The following is a 20,213-nucleotide window of genomic DNA, read 5'->3' on the forward strand; positions in this document are numbered from 1 at the left end:
GAATCAGTTCGAATTTGTATTTTTTTGTGGGTTAATAATATTTCTTTGGAATATATATCCTAAATAGGTATATGGTTCCTGCTCCTGTAATTAATCAACAGCAATATGTAACCCATATTCTTTTCATTTAATCTCTGTATTTAAGATAAAACATTGAAGTTTCTTGGCAGAAGGAGAAGTTAAAAGAATATCATTCATATAGTGGATAATATAAGCATAAGGAAATTGTTTTCTAATAAATTCAAGTAGTTAGGAGACATATAATTGACATAATGTAGGACTATTAAACATTCCTTGTGGCAATACCTTCCAGTAATATCAAGACACTGGTTTTTTATTATTAATTGACAATACAGTAAAAGCAAAACAGAGAGCATCAGATTCTTGTAGAGGAATAGTATAAAAACAGTCTTTTAAGATCAACGATTTTTATTTTCCAATTTTGTGATATCATAGAAGGTGATGGAACACCTTGTTGTAAAGCACCCATAGGTCTGATTATAGTATTAATTTCATAAATTGGTTAAAATTCTCCATTTCCCAGATTTCTTCTTAATAACAAAGACAGGAGAATTCCAAGGACTAGTAGTTGAGGCAATATGATTAAGAGATAATTGCTCCTCTACTAGCTGTTCAAGAGCCTGTAACTTTTCATGTGATGGGGCCACTGCTCTGTCCAAATAGTTTCATCAGATTTCCATGTCAATTTAAGTGCTGTTTTTTGTTGTTTGGCAGTGACCTCACTAAAAAAACCTGTGTATTTTGAGCAGGATTGTATCCCATATTTGCCATAATTTGTTTAGCTTGAGAAGATATAGTAGGAATTGTTACATAAGCTCCCCATTACATCAATAGATCTCATCCCCATAAATTAATAGGGATATCTGCAACTAAAAGTTGTAAACTTGCAGGTTGTTGTTTGGGGCCTGAACAGGTCAAAATATTAGTACTTTTTTGAATATTTTGCATAGTTCCAATTCCAGTTAACATAATAGGGACATCTGTTAAAGGCCAAGAAACTGGCCAATGCTTTTTAGATATAGAAACATCAGCTCCAGTATCTACAAGTCCTGAAAATTGCTAATTATTAATATATATAGATAATGTGGGTCTAGAATCAGATATAGAAGTTTGCCAATATACCTGTTTTCTTGTACTTCCAAATCCTCCCATTTTTTTTTTAATATGAGATTTACTAGTAGTGATATAAGGTAATAATAACAATTGAGCTATATGATCTCCTTTTATTATTTGATAAGGATACTCTGTTTTCATCATAACAGAAATTTTGCCCTCATAATCTCCATCTATAACCCCCATTAGGACTTGAACTCTCTTCTTTACTAAACTACTGTGTCCTAATAATAACGGACACTTCCTTTAGGCATTGGACCTTTAATTCCTATAGGGATTTTATAAATTCCCATAGCTGGCATAAGAAGTAAATTATCAATGATGGGGATATCTGATGTTGTACTCCTGGATGTTGCAGGAAGGAGGTCGGCAACCCAGGTATATGGTTTGAAAGGGCTAGATGAGGTTGCTGTTCGCTTGCTGGGTACACAAAGGAACAGCGTTCCAGGTTTGTGAGAGCTCGTCTTGTTTGACAGGCCCTGAGTAGGACCCTTCTTCCAGTTTCCCAATGAAGGGGATCCATTTTTATGAATTTAGATCTACACTGATTAGCCCAATGATCATCTTTATTACAGTGAAGGCATAATCCAGGTGTCTTTTCATTTGTGGGAGTAGGCTTATTAGGTGTTTTTTTATTAGTCTTGCAATTTTTCTGCACAGGTCCTCTCTTACCACAACTAAAACATTTAATCTGCTGATTCATTTATTGTTTCAAGACCGTAATGGCTTGAGCCAACAATTGCATCTTATAGGGTTCTGATCCAATATCATGACAAGTCTTAATATAATCCTCTAGAGACTTTCCTTGTGTTTTGAGAGGCTGTGAAACCTTTTGACATTCTGAATTCACATTATCATAGGCAAGCATCAGTAATAACATATCCCTTAGTTCAATTTGAGCAACAGTTCTCACCAGATTTTGTCTTAATTGGGCAATAAAATAAGTTTCATTAGATTGTTTTACATTAACAAAAGAAGGATGAGACTGTCCTGGGTGGCTAAACTTCTCCCACGCCCTAAGACAAATAAATCTTATTTGACTTATAAGTTGATCATCAAATTGTAGTTGTCTCTGAACCCCTTGATAAGCCCCTGACCCCATTAATTGTTCCACAGTAATATTAAGAGGAGGATTAGCAGTCGCATTTCTTTGAGCCTGTTGAGAAGCCTCATCTTGCCACCATGATCGGAATTGTAAAAATTCCAAAGTGAATAAGCAAGTTCTAGCAATCATTTCTCAATCATGGAATGAGTTGTTCAGACTGAGACAACCCCTGAATAAGACCTGTGGTGTAAGGAGATGTAGTTCTGTATTGTATGCATACCTGTTAATCTCCTTAATAGTTTTAAAAGAGAGAGGAGTTTGTTCAAATTGTACCCCACCTAATGGAAGTTCAGCATTAGGGGGCACCTCAGTCATAGTAACAGGCAAAACCAAAGCATCAGGGTCACCTTCTCACCTCGCTGCTCCTACAGCTTGTTGAAAAGTTGAGAGAGCAGGCACAGACCTCTTTGGTATTGTGACTGTGGCGCTAAGTAGCCCATCATCCCATGGTGTATCAGGATCTAGTGGAGGGGGTTCCTGAGCTATAGGGAGCTCTGGCCAAGGAGCCGAAGGCAGTGAGACTGGCGATAAAGGGAAGGCTTCAGGATGTTGTCCCGTACCATAGTTAACTGGGATTTAGGACTCAAAAATTGAGCCTCTCTCTCCCCTTCCAAAGGATTATATTTCCCTTTATCCAGATTTTCATAAATATGGGGCTGCCGGACAGGTGACTCCTGAGATGCAGGAGGAGCAGGAGTATCAGATTCTGAATCAGAAAAGTCAGACTGTTCAGATTGTAAAGGAGCCAAAGTAGCATAAATAAGGTTACAAAGAGACCACACACTTATAGGAATGGGTTCCCCAGACTGATAGGCTCTACGCAAACAACTCATCACTTCTTTCCACTCATTCAAATGCAAAATCCTTTTTTCTGGGTCCAACCAGTAACAGTGCTTATGAATTGCCTGAAATAATTCCCGAAAATTCTCTTCTTTCACTTGCATTCCGGAGCTACATAGTAAGGTTTTTAGAAGCATAATAGAGTCAGCATGCTGAGAAGGAGATGGCCACACTGCATCCCTGATTGACAAATCCATGGAGGTGTCCTCACCGAGTACTTTCACTGTCCTCCGGTCTCTCGGCTGGAATTCTCCGTGTCTTTTGGCACTGTGAGAAAAGCCTTGAAAACTACTTGCACCCTCAGGTCCCTGTTTGGGTGCCAAATGTTGGGACAAGCCCAGCAACGAACCGACCTGAGGGAGCAGTGCTGCAGAAGAATAAAGAAAAATGCACAGGAAAATGCCCAGTCCTAAGCCTTGTGTGCTTTTTATTGCTAACATCTACTTTCTTGCACGTGTTCTAGAGATATGTTTTTTACAATCTCAGATTGAGGATAAGGATATACAATGCACAGTCCTCAATGTCAAACCTTCAGGCTTTTTATGACTCTGTTTAGCTCATCAGCTTAGTGACAAGCTTTCTCAGCAACTCCCTCAAGGCTCTGGTCATGAGAACAGTCACTAACAGTTTTCCATCAGTCACATTAGTACTTCAACATCTTGTTTTCAAGATGTTTTTCCACATTGTACTTTTTACTGCTCCCAGCCCTTCACCTGGGAGTGATGAGAAAGTCATTCTTATTTTTCAAAGAAGCCCTGTTAATTATAGTACGGGCCTGTGCATGGCATATTCCCTACAAATAGTTGTGGCGCACAGGTTTAGTTGCTCTGCGGCATGTGGGATCTTCCAGGATCAAGGATCAAACCCTTGTCTCCTGCATTGACAGGCAGATTCTTTACCCCTGAGCCACCAGGGAAACCTCACAACAGGTTTGAATTGCCATTTAGTCCTAATCTGTAGAGACTGGGAAGCCAAGTTCCCCCAAATGGGGCATCTCACTCTAGGCTGCAGCATGGAAGGGAAGGACCCTTGGGAGAGAATGCCTCTGGCTCCTAGGAGAGTCAAGTCAGCTTGGAGCACATGATCAGGGTCCGTCCTCAGCCAGCCTGAGCAGATATTCCATGAACCCTGTGGGTTGCGGGTTGGCCTCCTGGCCACCAGAGAAAATGGCCAACAGTCTGCTCAGTGCTCCCCAGGCCAGATTATGGGAGTCCCTTACCTAGAAGGAGAGTCCCATGGCCCCCTCCTCAACCTACATCTCATAGGGCCACGCTGGACTTTGATTCTGACATGCAGGATCTAAGCCTGGCTCCATCCTGTTCCTGAGCAACCAGCGGCGGCTCAGAATGACACATACCCACGGCTGCAACAGGGTGTCAGGTGCATTTGACCCCCTCACAGCCAGCTCTGTGTTACTCACTGAGCCATTATCGTCATTTCATTACCACTGATGAAAACAACAGCAGGCGTCATTGTTTTTGTTTCTGCTTTTAACTGAAGGCTAGTTGATCGATATAACACTATGTGAGTTCCAGGAGCACAACATAGTGATTCAATATTTCTATGCATTATAAAGTCATCATCATGATAAATCTAGTTACCATTCATTAGTGTACAAAGTTATTACAGTATTATTGACTATATTCCCCCACTCTGCACATTTCATCCTGGTGACTCATTCTTTTGGCAACCTGGAAGGCTGTATATCTTAATCTCCCTCACCTATTTCACTCCTCCCCCTGCCCCTTCTCCCCTCTAGCTATCATATGATTGTTCTCTAAGAGTCTGTTTCTGTTCTATTATGTTTGCCCATTGGTTCGTTGGTTTCCACATCTGAGTGAAATCTTACGATATTTGTCTTTCACTGTCTGACTTATTTCACTTGGTACAATCCCCTCTAGATTCATCTATGTTGTCACAAATGGCAAGGTTTCATTCTTTTTAATGGCTGAGTAATATTCCATTGCATATACAGGGGTGGTGATGGTGGTGGTGATGATGGTGCTGGTTTAGTTGCTAAGTGGTGTCTGACTCTTTGCAACCCCACGGACTGAAGCCCGCCAGGCTCCTCTGTCCATGGGATATCCCAGGCAAGAATACTGGAGTGGGTTGGCATTTTCTCTTCCATGGGATATTCCTGGCCCAGGGATCAAACCCAGGTCTCCTGCATTGCAGGCAGATTATCACTGAGCCACCAGGGAAGCCCTCCATTGTTTATATACCATGCCTTTATCTATTCATCTGTCGATAGACATTTAGGTTGGTTCTACATCTTGGCTATCGTAGCTAGTGCTGCTACGGATGTAAGTATGCAAATATCTTTTCAAATTAATGCTTTTGTTTTCTTCAGATAAAGTAGAAGAAAGAATGAGAGTTGTTGAGTTCCATGGTAGTTCTATTTTTAATTTTTTCAAGAAACTCCAGAATGTTTTCCCCAGTGGCTTTACCAACTTACATTCCCACCAACGGTGCACGAGGGTTCCCTTTCCTCCACATCCTCACCAATACTGTTACTTGCTGTCTTGTTGGTAATAACTGTTCTGAGATGTGAGGTGATGTCTCACTGTGGTTTTGATCTGTATTTTCCTAATGATCAGTGATGCGGAGCAGCTTTTCATGTGCCAGTTGGCCATTTGTAAAATGTCTTTTCAGTTCCTCTACCCACTTTGGGGGGCTTCCCAGTTGGCGCTAGTGGTAAAGAACCCACCTGCCAATGCAGGAGACAGAAGAGATGCAGGTTCAATCCCTAGATTGGGAGAACCTCTGGAAGGAGGGCATGGCAACCCACTCCGGTATTCCTGGCTGGAGAATCCCATGGACAGACAGAGTCGGACATGACTGACTCGACTTAGCATGCACACACACACACCATTTTTTTATCAGGTCTTTTTTTTTTTTTTAACTGAGTCATATGAGATCTTTGTATATTTTGGATAAAGAAAGAAAGTGAAAGTGAAGTCGCTCAGTCATGTCTGTCTCTTTGAGACGCTATGGACTGTAGCCCACCAGGCTCCTCCATCTGTGGAATTTTCTAGGCAAGAATACTGGAGTGGGTTGCCAGTTCCTTCTCCAGGGGATCTTCCCGACCCAGGGATCCAACCCAGGTCACCCACATTTCTGGCAGTCACTTTACCATCTGAGCCACCAGGGAATCCCGTATATTTTGGATGTTAACCCCTAATTAGATATATCATTGCAAATATAATCTCCCATTCAGTAGGCTGCCTTTTTGTTTTGTTGATAGTTTCCTTTGCTATGAAAAGATTTCCAGTTTGATGTAGTCCCATTTCTTTGTCTCTGTATGTTTATTCTTTAATTCTTCTAGGTCTTTGTTAATTGATTCTTGCATTTTCTCCGTTTTGTTTTCAAGGTTTTTGATCATCTTTACTATCATATTCTGACCATTTCTTTGTTTTTTATTTTGTTTCCCTTTCCTGAGGAGACATATCAGAAAACAATTACTGAGGCCATTGTCAAAGAATGTACTACCTATGTTCTCTTCTAGGATTTTTATGGTTGTAGGTTTTACACTTAAGTCTTCAATCCATTTTGAGCTTATTTTTATATAGGGTGTGAGAGAGTAGTCCAGTTTGATTTTTTTTTCAAACTTTAAATAGTTTGATTTTTTTTTTTTGCATGTAGTTGTTCAGTTTTCCCAACATCATTAAATGAAGAGGTTGTCTTTTCCTTGTTGCGTATTCTTACTGCCTTTATCACAGATTAATTGCCCACATAGGTCTGAGTTTATTTCTGGGCTCTCGAGTCTGTTCTGTTGATCACTGCATCCATTTTTGTGTGGTATCATAGTGTTTTGATTGCTGCAGCTTTTTTTTTTCATTTATTTTTATTAGTTGGAGGCTAATTACTTTACAATATTGTAGTGGTTTTTGTCATGCTGCAGCTTTTAAAAAATATTATTTGCCTGTTTGACTGTGCTGGGTCTTAGTTGTGGCATCTAGGGTCTTTGATCTTCATCGTGGCATGCAAATTCTTAGTTGTGGCGCATTGGATCTAATTTCCTGACCAGGGAGCAAACCCAGGCCCGCTGCATTGGGAGCTTGGAGTCTTAACCACTGGGCCACCAGGGAAGTCTGTACTGCAGCTTTGTAGGATAGTTTAAAATCAGGGGCCTTTGTTGAAACCCAGCTCTACCAGGAGCAGTGCTCAGACTATAACCTCATCAGCCCTCATGGCTCACCTGTGAAAGGAACCCACGATGCTCAACTAGCCATAGGATAAGGTCCAGTGCTCCACCTTCTCCTCCCCCCAAGGCCACTTTGGGAGGCCGGGCTGCTTCAGTTCCTGGTTGGGGGAGTCCTCCCCTCCATGGCAGAACCACCCTGTGGGCAGGATCCTCTATCATGGCTTTGCTGTGTGACCTCAGGAAGCTCACAGACCCTCTCCGGGCCACAGTTTCATTACCTGCAGAGAGACTCAGGGGCCCCACCACGATTGTAGATCTGAGAAAGATGGGCTCTGTGCTTAAAGAACCTCACACGAGAATCTCTCTGCTTCTAGAGTCACATCATATGTCAGAGACCCCCTAGCCCCACCCATTCTTCAGGCCACAGCCCAGGAGGGTTCTCTCTGCCCCCAGTCTGTCCCGCTGGCCATATCCTCTTATCCCCAGGGCAAACTTTGGCCTGGAGACCGAGCCTGGAGCCCAGAGGAAACAGAAAAGCCCAGGGTTGCCTTGGGAGGCACTGGGTCCTAGGAGGAGGCAGAGGGAGCGTTTCTGCTGATGTAGGCCCTCCTGGGGGGGAGTCTCTAGACCCAGCATGCCCTCTACCCAGTGGCTTCTGCCCACCATCTCATGGCTGCCCCAGCTCCCAATAAGCCCCCCATGCTCTTCTCTGCTGGGCAACAGGGAACTCTTACCATGATGATTAGCAGTTTATTAATCATGAGGCAGCCCCAGCCCCCACAGCTGGGGAAACTCCCTGATGGGTTTCGAGTCCCTTTGTTTTTGCCACCAACTCAGAACTCTTCTCTGGAACAAGCCAAGTTCCCCTGCCCCTTCCAGGGAACACGTTACAAGAGAAGGTGCAAAGGATTCTGGACCAGCTCTGGGCGGGTGCAGCTTGCCTCACTGGGGACAGGGAGCAGAGCCACCAAGGTGCCCAGAGGCCCCTGCCAGGTCCCCGGTGCTGTGCTGGGGCTGTGGATGGGCAGAGTTCAGAGGCCAGCCCTGACCCGGGGGAGTTCGCAGGAGATGAGAATGGAGAGACAAGGCCCGGCCCCACAGGGGAACATGCAGGTGAGATGAAGGGCCAAGGGGCCTAGAGTGGGGAGATGTTGCTTTTGGCCACCTTGGATGCCACAAGGAGGCTGCAGCCAGTGAGCTGGGCCGGGTGAGTGGAAGGATTCATACCAAGGGGAGGAGGAGTGGGCATTTCACACCAGGGAAGCACTGAGCGCAGATAAACGGGGGAAACAGCATGGGATGTTGCTGGAGCAAATGATCTGGGTGTGACGCTGAGACGGTCAACTCCATGGGGATGGGAGCATGCTTTGCTTTGCTTTCCACCATTTGTGTCCCCAGAGGGCTCCACAGTGAGGCTTGACCGAGTGACCATAGGCTGGAAAGGGAAGTTGGTGACATGAAGCAGAAACAGGGGGAGAAGTCCTGGAGGGCCGAGTGCATCTCTCAGCCTTCCTTGGGAGGCAGAGGAGACCAGGGACATTTTTGAGGTGGTTTCCTCACCGGGGATTAACCCATTTATTCCTCTTTGGTTCTCCCAACTATGAGACAAACTCCAAGGGACCTTCCAGATGAGTGTCCTGGAGTCTGGGCCTGTGATCATGGTCTCAAAAGACTTTTGAGGTGCTATGAGGATTCTGGGGCTCCAAGGTCTGTCGGGGGTGGCGGGGAGGGGGACCAGGAATGCTCCCTGGAGGAAGTGATAGGGGGGATTGCTAGAGATGGCGTGCAGGGGAGGGGTGCTGCAGCTGGAAGAAGGGGATGGGTACAGGAGGGAAGCAGGCCAGGTGCAGGCCTGTTGGGAGAAGAGCATCAAGGGAGAATTAGATCTGAAGGGGAGGAAGCAGTGATGTGGACTGTTTTAACACCTCCGATTCAAGCTGGCCAGACACCCACCTGTTCACCTACTGCCCCTCCTGCCCTGACACTGCTGCCACGGGGAGTGCCTTGAGGGTTAAACCAGCTGGAGGGCTCAACATCCCCCCAACCCTAGCCTGAAAGGGTCAGACCAGCTTGATTCTGGGTCCTCCACTTGGAAGGCAGGGAGAGAGGGGCCCTGCCCTATCTTTGGCTCTACCACAGGCTGGGCGGGGACCATAGATGCAGCTGTCACACCTCCCAAAACTTAGCCCCAAGCCACAGCTCAGGGACCAGGTTGCTGGGGTGTGGAAGCTCCTTATCACCTTCAAATTGCACGTGACAAGTGTCACTTGGCTGGCAAAGCTGTCACGTGGGTTGCTCGTGTCAGCTGAGGCTTCAGGAGGCGCAATGACTTGTCTCCTGCAGGAGACAAGTATGTAGCATTGTACACCCTTAGCTCCATCCCCTGGCAGCCGAAGCGAGATTTGTCCTGCTATGCCCCTGGGGGCTGAGGTGCGCAGGTCCCCAAATTTATCTCCATCTTCCAATCCCAAGTTGTGTCCCACTCCCCTACCCTGACGATCTAACTTGCTCACTGATGAATCAATTGTTACTGATAGGTTATGGGTCTGCTTGATTCCTCGGGTCAGAAACACAAGGGTCGTCCCTGCCCCAGGGTCTCCCTCCTCTTACTTTACTGAGTCGGCCACCTAGACACGACTTGAATCCATCTCCTTTTCACCACCCACATGGCCATCCCTCCATTTCTCTGCTGGACCACGGTCCCACATCCATCTCCCAGTTCCCAGCCTTGGCCTCCAGCTCTGTCCTCACTAAAGCCCTGTCATCTTCCACAAACACAAATCTCAGCAAGGCTCTCTCCTCCCCATATCCTTCAATGCCCCCTCATTACCCTCAGGATGGAGTCTAGATTCCCACCGACTTCTCAACTTTTGCCCCCAGCCCTGCCACCCACCACTTTGTTGCAGCCACATCAATGTTCTTTCAGTTCCTTGAAAAAGGCCAGGCTCTCACTGACACTACTCAAACCTTTGGACAGGCTGTCCTACCCCTGCTTCCTGTCTAGAACACTCTCTTGCTCCCCACACCCCACCTCCATTCATTCCTACGCTCCTTCAGATCACAGCTTAAACCTTCATTTCCTTCCTTTAGTGCCAACTTTCCTCTGTGTCCTCAAAGGTCGCTGACTTCCCCATTATGCTGTCTTTTCATTACATTGTTATAGCTGGCTTATTGCTGTAAACTCCTTGAAAACAGGAAAGCTTTTGTCTTTCAACTTGTACCTCCAGGACTTAGCACCCAGGTGATACGCCATAAAATATGTTTATTGTATGGATGAAGGGTTGGGTGGTTGGATGGATGGGTGAACAGATGAGTGACTGGACGAAGGATGAGGGGATGGATGGATGGATGTGTTGCTGGATAAGTGGCTTCATGGATGGATGGATGGATGGATGGACACTTACACAGTTCTGAAGTACAGCTTGGACTCAGCTTCTGTTCTATCCCAGGGGCTCCTTCACCCCAGAACAAGTGATGTTTGATCCAGTGTATGTGTCCCCTCAGCTCATGAGATACAAGTGAATCCTCTGTTACGAATGAGGTGGAGAAAACCAACCAAGGCACCCTTGACTTTTTTTCCACCTGGTTCACAGCTACCTTCTGGGTTGTGGCCTTTTCTTGCTTCCTGCCAAACCTAAATTGCTTCAACCGTGGCTTTAATCTCATTCGTTCTTTGTCCTAGAAGGGTCTTCCTCCCTCCACACGCTCCCACCCCATGGCTTCTCACACTATCCCACCCCAGGGTCCCCTTCCCCTCTGCCAACGACGTGATCCCTTTTGTCTGCTTCCATAAAACCTCTCCTTGACCTCAACTCCCCTCTCCCCTAGCCTCCAGTATGCTTTCCTCCTATTTCCCCTTTTATTTTTCCCCTTTTATGAATATGACCAAACTTCTCCAGTGTGTGGTCTACACCTCCCACTACCAATTTCCTCTCTGCCCACATGTGATTGAATTCTTAGAACGTGGCTTCTGGTGTTGACACTCCAGGGATGTGACTCTCTCTGGGCAGCTCAACCCCTGCACCCCATGGCCACTCCGTAAACTTCTCATCCTTTCCTAGAGGGCAGTTTGGGGCAGTGGTTACCAGCAGATGCTCCGGAAGCACTGTCTACAGTCCTGGGCACCAGTCCATCATCTACCTGTTCCTGGTTGTGTGACCCCGTGAACAAGACTCCGTGAACCTCACTGTCCTCGTCTGTAAAATGGGCATGTGGGTAAGACTCTGCCTCATGGTATTGCTGGAAAAATGAACTGAGATGATGAAGGTAAAGTTCTCAGTCTCCAGCTGGATGGATGAGTCCCCTTGTCATCACTGAGCACCCATTTCCCTTCTCGACATTCCTCCCTGTGGGATTCGGGACATGCTTTTTTTCTCTTGTTTGAGCTCTCTGTGGGCTCCTGTCCTCAGTAATGGGCTTCCCAGGTGGCGCTATTGGTAAAGAATACGTCTGCAATGCAGGAGACAGAAGAGACCTGGGTTCCATCCCTGGGTTAGGAAGATCCCCTGAAGGAGGGCATGGCAACCCACTCCAGTGTTCTTGCCTGGAGAATCCCAAGGACAGAGGAGCCTGGCGGGCTAGAGTCCAAGGGGCCCCAAAGAGTCGGACACGGCTGAGGCGATTTAGAATGCAGGCACTCACACTCCTCAGTAATGTGTCTGAGCTCTCACCTCGGGTGGGGCAGGTTCTTAGCAGTTATGTTGATTAGTTTCCTTTGTCCTCACAACAGCCCTAGAAGGTAAGAGCTATTTTTATCTACACTTTACAGATGTGGAAACTGGGGACCAACCGCAGTGGTTGAGAAACTGGTCCAAGGGCACAGAGCTAGCTTGTGGTACAAGTATGCCTGGGACTCTGTCCTAGGATGTGTTTTCACCTCAAGCAACCCTTTATCCTTCCAAGATGTCTCACTCAGACCTTTAATCTTAGCACGGATGCATCTTAAATCTCTCTCCGTAGCATGACAGATCAAACACACACCCCAGGACCCCGCTGCCTCCTCTGGCTTTCTTGGGTCTGCACTGTCAGATGCCTTAGCTCTCTGCCTTGCCGTCTAGCTGGTTCTGTGCAAGTCTGTCCCCCACACTAGACTGGGGGCTCCAGAGAGGGAGCAAACTGTCCCCTCATGGTTCTTGCAGCCTCAGGGACCAGAAAGGCAGAACCAAGTTCCCTCTCAACTGACTTCCCTTTTTTTCTGTGTAAGTTAGCCCCATTCCCTACGTCCCCATATGTCTCACTGGTCTGAAACTTTGCCCTTGACTCATTCCTCGCCTCCAGCCCCCACACTGCATCAGGCACAGACTCCACTCAGCAATGTCTTCAGGCAGCTTTCAACTTTCTCACTTCCTCCTCATTCCCACTGGCTCAACTCACATCCTTCACACCCAGACAGTATACCAACACTCCCAGTATCTTTCCTCCTCTCTGGTCCTGCAGACACCACCCACCTGCCTGCCTGTGTCTGGTGAGTCTTTCTCAAGCGCTGCTCTGACTTCATACTGCCCACCCTCAAGAACCATCACTGGCTCCCCGCTTCCTTTCACCTCCACTGGAAACTCTTCAGGCCAGTCTTTAAGCCCTGCCATCAGTCTGGTCCCTCCCTCCCTGGTCAGTCTCATCTCGAATTTCCCCAGGGTTCAATTTCTACTCTGCGCCTGGGTTTGCAGCTCCTGCCCTCTCTTTTTCTAGATTTACCCACCTCCTATCCCCAAACCAAATGCTATCCCTTTCTTATCTATATATGTATTAACCACTAGTCATGTCCAACTCTTGGTGACCCCATAGACTGTAGCCTGCCAGGCTCCTCTGTTCATGGGATTCTCCAGGCAAGAATACTAGTGGGTTGCCATTTCATCCCCCAGGGGATCTTTCTGACCTATGGATCAAACTCAGTCTCCTGCATTGCAGGCAGATTCTTTACCATTTCTTATATATGGCATGCCATAAAAGATTAAGCAAGAGGGTTACTGTGGAACCAAGGGGATGGCAGTGAGATAACCCAGGTTTGAATTCAGCTCTGCCATCTGCAAGTTGGGGGACTTTCAAGAATTCACTCCTCTCTGAGCCTAGGTTTCACATCATTAAAATGAAAATAATAATAATAACTGCATTAGAGGTTTGGGTTTGCTTCAGCAGCCTTAGCACTATATCTGGCAAATAGTATGTGTTCCTGACTTTAAATATCATCTATATGCCACTGACTCCCAAATTCCTCCCGCCAACTCCAGACTTCTATATCAGCTGCCTACTCAACGTGTCATACAGACATCTCAAACCACCAAGTCCGAAGCTGCATTCCCCATTCCCATTCACCCCCATACCGGCTCCTCTCCTGCTCTTTGCCAACCCCTCCATCCTGTTACTTGGGCCAGAAACCTGGGTGCCATCCTCTATGTTTCTTTCTCTCACCCTCTACTTCCCATCTGTCTGGTGATCGCCCAGCTCTGCCTTCAGAATCCAACCAGAGCCCAGCATCTCTCTCCTGGATTCCTACACAGCCTTCTCCATCATCTCCCCACCTCTCTCCTCACCTCCTACAATCTACTGTCAGCATGGTTGTCAAAGGGAACGAGAGTGTCCTCTGATCAGAGCATCTCCATGGCTTTCCATCCAACTCAGAGGAAAAACCAAGGACCCAACAGCAGCCAGAAGGTCCTGTGTACTCTGCCTGCCTCCCGACCCTGCTAATTCTGGCATTTTCTTTCCCTGGATACTTGTGTGACTCATTCCTTCACCTCCTTCAAATTTTATTTAAATGTCACTTTTCAGTGGGGTCTACCCTCTTTAAAATCACAACCCACCCCATCCCTTCCTCTGCTCAATTTTATCTTTTGCTTTTTACCGTATATTTAATACGTACTACCCTCCAACGCACTATATACCATTGGCTTACTTATTCTGCCTGCTGTTGCTTGCCTGTCTCCCACTCATATCTCCTTACTCCCATCCCCACTGGAATGTAGGTTCCCAGGGCCAAAGGCCTTTCAATGAAGCATATCCCCTGACACATGGTGGACCCGCCATACATCCTGGTAGAATCCAGTGAGAGGATGAATAATGGTTGGTATTGTTCCGGGAGCAGAGTATGGAAGCACTTCTCATGGTGTCTTGCTCTTCCCTGTGATGATCAAGGGGAATCTCGCTCATGCCTGGGCTTTAGTGCTTCATCTGGGCTCCCGCTCCAGCCCTGTAAATCAGTTCCTTTTATTCACTGCTAGAATCCAACTCTCTCTCAAGGGAGCACTTATCCCAGTTTCCAAGTATTTTCACAGGCAGGTGTTTCGTCTCCTGAAGGCACTGGGATCATTCTAGCCTGGGCTGCCAGTCCAAGGCACTTAGCCCTCAGGAGCAATGACAGATCTTTTGTTTGGATGTCAGAAGTCTGCGGCAGCCTGCTCTGAGCCTGGCAGCCTGCCTGTCAGGGTCCTTCGCTCCCAGGTTTGTTCAGCACCAGGGTCAGCTCTCAGAACCCAGCATCCTGGAAAGAGAATATGGCACTCTGTCTAAGGAGCCTGGTGAACCTGGCCTCTTTGAAAGGCTAAGGGTTTCCCCACATTCCTGACCAGTCTCAGCCACCGAGGACAAGCCAGCAGGGACAAGGCCAGCAGCACTGGGTCTTATGACATGTGGCACCGACCTACATGAATTGCGGCTCCCCCAGTGGGGGCGGAGGGTTCACAGCAGCTGTGGCCACATCCGAGCAGGACCCAGACCTGGGAAGTATGGGCCCAGAGGAGGGGGCCCTGTTCCCTTTCTAGAGAGAAGCCAGCACTCCGCAGCACTCCAGACCTGGCCAGATGGGTTGTGGCTTGTCCTGCCACACACGGGACTTTCCCCTCAAACCCACTTGCCTCAGCATCCCCCCTCCTTCCTGCCTTGACTCCCTTCCTTCAACACTCCAGTCTCAATTTTTTTAAACTAAAACTATCCACACTAACTCCAAAAATAATTTGGCATTTTTATTGGGATCACACTGAAAGTATAGGTGTCCTTGGGGAGCTGGGCGTCTGTCCCACCCACTCCCACATCCGCTCCTTGAAGCCTGTCCAGCCTCTGCCCCTGCAGCCAGCCCCTCCTCATCCCTGCCCTCCCCTCCCAGGCTGCAGGCTGGGCAGTGGGGTGACTGGTTCTCTTCACTGTCTGAGGTTGGGCTCATTAAGGATGTGCTTCCAGGGTAGATGGGGAAGAGCATGGGAACGAGAGCAGGGAAGGGACAGAAGCCCAGAGAAGGTGTGACTCCTCCAGGGAGCTTCTTCCTGGCCCCAGAAAGGCTCTAAAGTGAGAGTGAGAAGTGAAAGTAGCCCAAGTGAGTAGGGCTCTGGGTGAGACACCAGCACACTTAACCATTTCCATGTGCCCATTAAGAGTCGATATTCCTGCTCAGGGAAGCCCCATGCACCTTTCTAATCCGTTCCTCTATGGACTAGAAGACCCTGGATGGGGCACCCACTAGTCTCATGCATTTCTTCCTATTTTACTAATATGCGTGTGTCCCTAAATCATATATATCACTGTTTATGCATGTTTTAACACTTCACATTAATACTGTCATATGGTACCTATGCTTTCACATTTTGCAGTGTTGAACTTGAGAGTCGTGTGTGGACAGGTACCAATGTATTTCTTTGCTTTTACCATTGTATGCTGTTCTGTACAATGACTATGCTACAACTGACAAAAAGAAGAGTAGGGTCTTCGAAGTTGGACTGTCTGCCAGGTTGGTCAAGGTAAGTGCCCTTAATCAGTCTGGGCCTCAGCACTACCATCTAGAAAATGGGATTTCTATGGACCTCCTCTTAGGGCTGGGACAGGGATTAAATGAGAAAATTTATTCAAAGACTCACAGTGGTGTGTGACAGGGATGGTGAACCTCCCAATGAGGAGGCCAGTGTCTCCAGCAATAAACAAACTCCTCCTCTTTCCCATGCCCCCCACCCTACCCAGGAGCCCCACTGCTTCTAATCCTGACTTCTAATCCTGCTTCTAATCCTTCTAATCCTGGAAAGAGGACCTGGGGCTGCCTACTGGGCATCTCAGTGTTCATGCGGATGGAACTCCAACTCTGTCAGGCTAGTGGTAATCGTGATGATTTACAAAAACAGGAAACAGGCTGCACAGGTACAGTGAGAACCAGGGGTGGAGGAGAAGGGAAGACCTTGGCAAATGTCCAGGCAGGCAGAAGCCTCCACAATGAGACGCCTGAGATCCCAACGCTGCTAGATTCCCCTGGTCACTCCTCTGTGGGTCTGCGTGACAGTCAGAGCCTTGACCCAGTCCAGGCTTCCTGGGGGTCCTTGTTGGGCCTGAGGAGCAATTTATTGATGAGGATGTGGTGGAGGAGGTTCAGAGGGCTTTTGGGGTGATCACATCTTCATAGAAGGCCACTTTCAGTCTCTGACATCACTTGGAGACAATTAAATATTTTCACCAGGAAAGGCCTTGAAATGTACCTCCCACCCACCACCCATGGATGGGTGGGCCTCCATAAATCAGAAGGGGTGTGGCACGGGCAGCAGGTCAGAGAGTGCCAGTGGGCACAGATGGCTGTGGGCCCTGGCTGGGCCCCTCTTTCACTCCTTTCAGGACCTGTGGTGGGTGGTGGTCACTGGAGCAGAGACCAACACACGCTAATGCCTGTTCTCACGGAGCTTACAGAAATTAGCCAGGTCACGTGAGGGTTATAATGAGGATGGGGGAATCAACATCAAGGGAAATGAACTGGAGCCAGCGGGACGGTTGAAATGCTCCAGGAAAACAAAAACACTGAAATGAACTTGTCAGTCCCTAGAACTGTGACAGATTTCTGTGCCAAGAGGCCAAGGTTACTCTGGTTGGACTTCTGGGTTTAGGAGCTATGTTAGAGACTCGTTAGTCTAGATCATCTGGCAAACAGCTGGTGCTCAATCATTTTAATATTCTTCTCTGCATTTATTTCCTTGTCTGCTGCAAGGATCACCAGCATATCTGAGTCGTTAGAACTCCTCAGCATCAGTGTATTTCAGAGGAACTACAAAACCCTTCTTCTTTCCACCTCCACTCAGTAAGAATTCCAGATTAAATCCACTAATAGCTGGTAGGCTAAGGGTGGCCTTCATCTTGTCTGCAAACAGAGCCAAGGATAGAGGGGTAAGTTTGATCTTGGAAAGCCTGTTTACCCTAGTTAAGGGAATGGTTCAAGTTTTCAACAGTATCATGCAGGTAACTGACAAGTCATTCCTGCTCAGTGCAAGTAATATATTTCTTCTTCCTGACTGCCACATCAATCAGGATAGGCTAGGTTATGCTGCAATGACAAATAGCCTCAAACTCTCAGTGGTTTAAAACCGCAGTTTTGTTTCTTCCACATGGGGCTGCTGGGGCTCTTTCTGTGGCTGGAGGTTCTGAGTCACCCTCACTCTGGGACCCAGGGTAATGGTCCAGTCAGTCATCCTCTGGAATATCACCAAGTTCTGGGCTCCAGGAACTAAAAGTTCTCAAGGGTTTTCTCACCGATAATTAAATGTTTGAATCTAGTTTGACAAACTTTGCTCCCACTGCCAGCTCAGAACTGATTGTTTGGCACCTCACCAACCCCAAGGGAGCAAGAAGAGTGGGCCTCTTGAATGCTTAGGGGCAGCAAGCCAGAAATGCTCGAGAAATTGATGTCGAAACTAACTTTGCTTTCTGTCCAAGTCTCAGATTCAGACATCTTGCTAGTCTGGTTCTAATTAGTTAGGATATCAGTGTTTTGACCTTGCCAAGTTCAAAAGCAATTTAGAAGGAAAAAAAGTTCCACCAACTTGAACAGTATCCATTAGCTTAGGGGAAAAATTATGCAAGTCATAAATTGTTTTTATCTGCTTGCTGACACTATATCATGTCTTTATCTTCTTTTACTGAAAACCAAGAAGACTCCTATATAATCTCCTATAATTCAGTAGTCTTATTTGGGTAACCAATAACAAAACTGAGTAGGAAAAGGACATTTCAAACTCTTTGATCGTGAATTCTACTTTACCAAAGTAGAACCAAAAGCCTGGAAAGATTAAGCAACTTTCCTAAAGTCACACAGCCAAAGATCACCATGTTACATTCCGCTTCTATATTGCTAAATAGCAAGATACTCATTAGAAATAAGTCTATTCTGTCCTCTGGGGACAAAAGATCCCTTGAAGGTAAGAGAGAAGCATCTCTTCCCACAGGTGCCCTGCTCTGGAATCCTCCTAGGTTCAGAGGTACCAGCACCTCCAGCCAATTTGGTGAGGTTGATGAGATCCTGCGTGGGTCTGGCAGCTGAAGTTTGTGATCATCTGGGGAAAGGCAGCCTGGCACTAGATCTCTTCTTTAATCCCAGTACACAGGGGCAGCAGGGCATGTGTACACACACACACACACACACACACACACACACACACACACACACAAACACTTCACGGCTCCCAGGCGCATACTATGCAGCCTCACAGTGGAAATTCCCAACCATTCATTTGTGTTTTTCTGCTGGGCCTCACCCTTTTGGGGAATGTACAGAGGACACAGGAGAGGCAAAGGGGAATAACAGCAAAGGGCAGAGGGTGAGAGGGCTGCAGGTAGCTGTCGCCCAAAGGACCCTGCAAGCCTAGGTGGGTGGAGGTAGGCTGGCCTGGTGCGGAGGGCTCTAAAACTCTGGCTAGGTGCCAAATCCCCTAGTTTGGAAGGCAGGGCAAGGCGGAGAGGGAAAGAGAGGAGAGGAAGGAGGGAGGAAAGAGGCAACGGCTTGAAAGTGCAGACTCTCAGCTCTCCCACCCCTGAATTCAGCAGGACTGAAGTGGGGCTCAGGAGTCTCTACTTTTGACAATCTGTGGCTCACAATTTCAAAAACAGTGGTTAAGATTCAAGTCCTAGAGAAAGGCTTCAGGTTCCAGCTCTGCTGCTTACAGTCTGTTTGACCTTAGGCAAGTCCCGTGGACTTTGAAAACCTTACTCTCATCATCTGCAAGTGGAAGCCCTTGTACATAAAGAATTTAGTATATTGCTTGGCATGCGGTAAACATGAAATAAACAATGGCTATTTTAATAATAATTATATTACTATTATTATAATATGATATTATAATAATATTCATTGGAAGGACTGATGCTGAAGCTCTAGTACTTTGGCCACCTGATGTGAAGAATCAACTCATTGGAAAGACCCTGATGCTGGGAAAGATTGAGAGCAGGAGGAGAAGGGGGTGACAGAGGATGAGATGGTTAGATAGCATCACAGAGTCAGTGGACCTGAATTTGAGCAAACACCAGGAGATAGTGGAGGACAGAGGAGCCTGGCATGCTGTAGTCCATGGGGTCACAAAGAGTTGGACATGACTTATCGACTGAACAAGAGTGATAATGATATAAATAATAATATTGTATTATTAGTAATAGTATATTATGTCTCAGAACCCTGGTCATTCTATCAAAGTTTTCAGAGGCCTCAGGTGGCTCAAATGGTAAAGAATCTGCCTGCAGTGCAGGAGACCTGGGTTCAATCCCTGAGTTGGGAAGATCCCCTGGAGAAGGGAACGGCTACCAACTCCAGTATTCTGACCTCGAGAATTCCATGGACTGTATAGTCAGACCCGACTGAGTTACTTTCACTTCCACTTTCAAGTCTCCATCAAACTCTGCGCTAATTGTGGGGAATCACTTCAGCTAAAGTTGAGCTCCACAACTGAAAGAGAAAAATGAAACCCAAAATCCCTAGGGAGTGGATCTGGACTGAAGGATAATAAAAATTTCTTTTGTTCTCCATTCTCTTCTGAAACATGGAAAGCTTAACCTTATCTGAGAATGTGATGAAAAATCAGGGACAAATATTTTCATTTCAAAGCCACTGCTGATGTTGCATGTTGCTGAAAGGGTGGTGTTCAGTTGTTGAGGGGATATGACTTTGCCTCCAGCTCCCTCCTGGGGGTGGGAATGGGCAAAAGCAGGAGGGACTGGACTTGGGGTGGAACAGGAAAGCTATTGTGTGCTGCTAAGTGCACTATT

Source organism: Odocoileus virginianus, chromosome 20 (assembly GCF_023699985.2).
Source record: "Odocoileus virginianus isolate 20LAN1187 ecotype Illinois chromosome 20, Ovbor_1.2, whole genome shotgun sequence".
Taxonomy (NCBI): domain Eukaryota; kingdom Metazoa; phylum Chordata; class Mammalia; order Artiodactyla; family Cervidae; genus Odocoileus; species Odocoileus virginianus.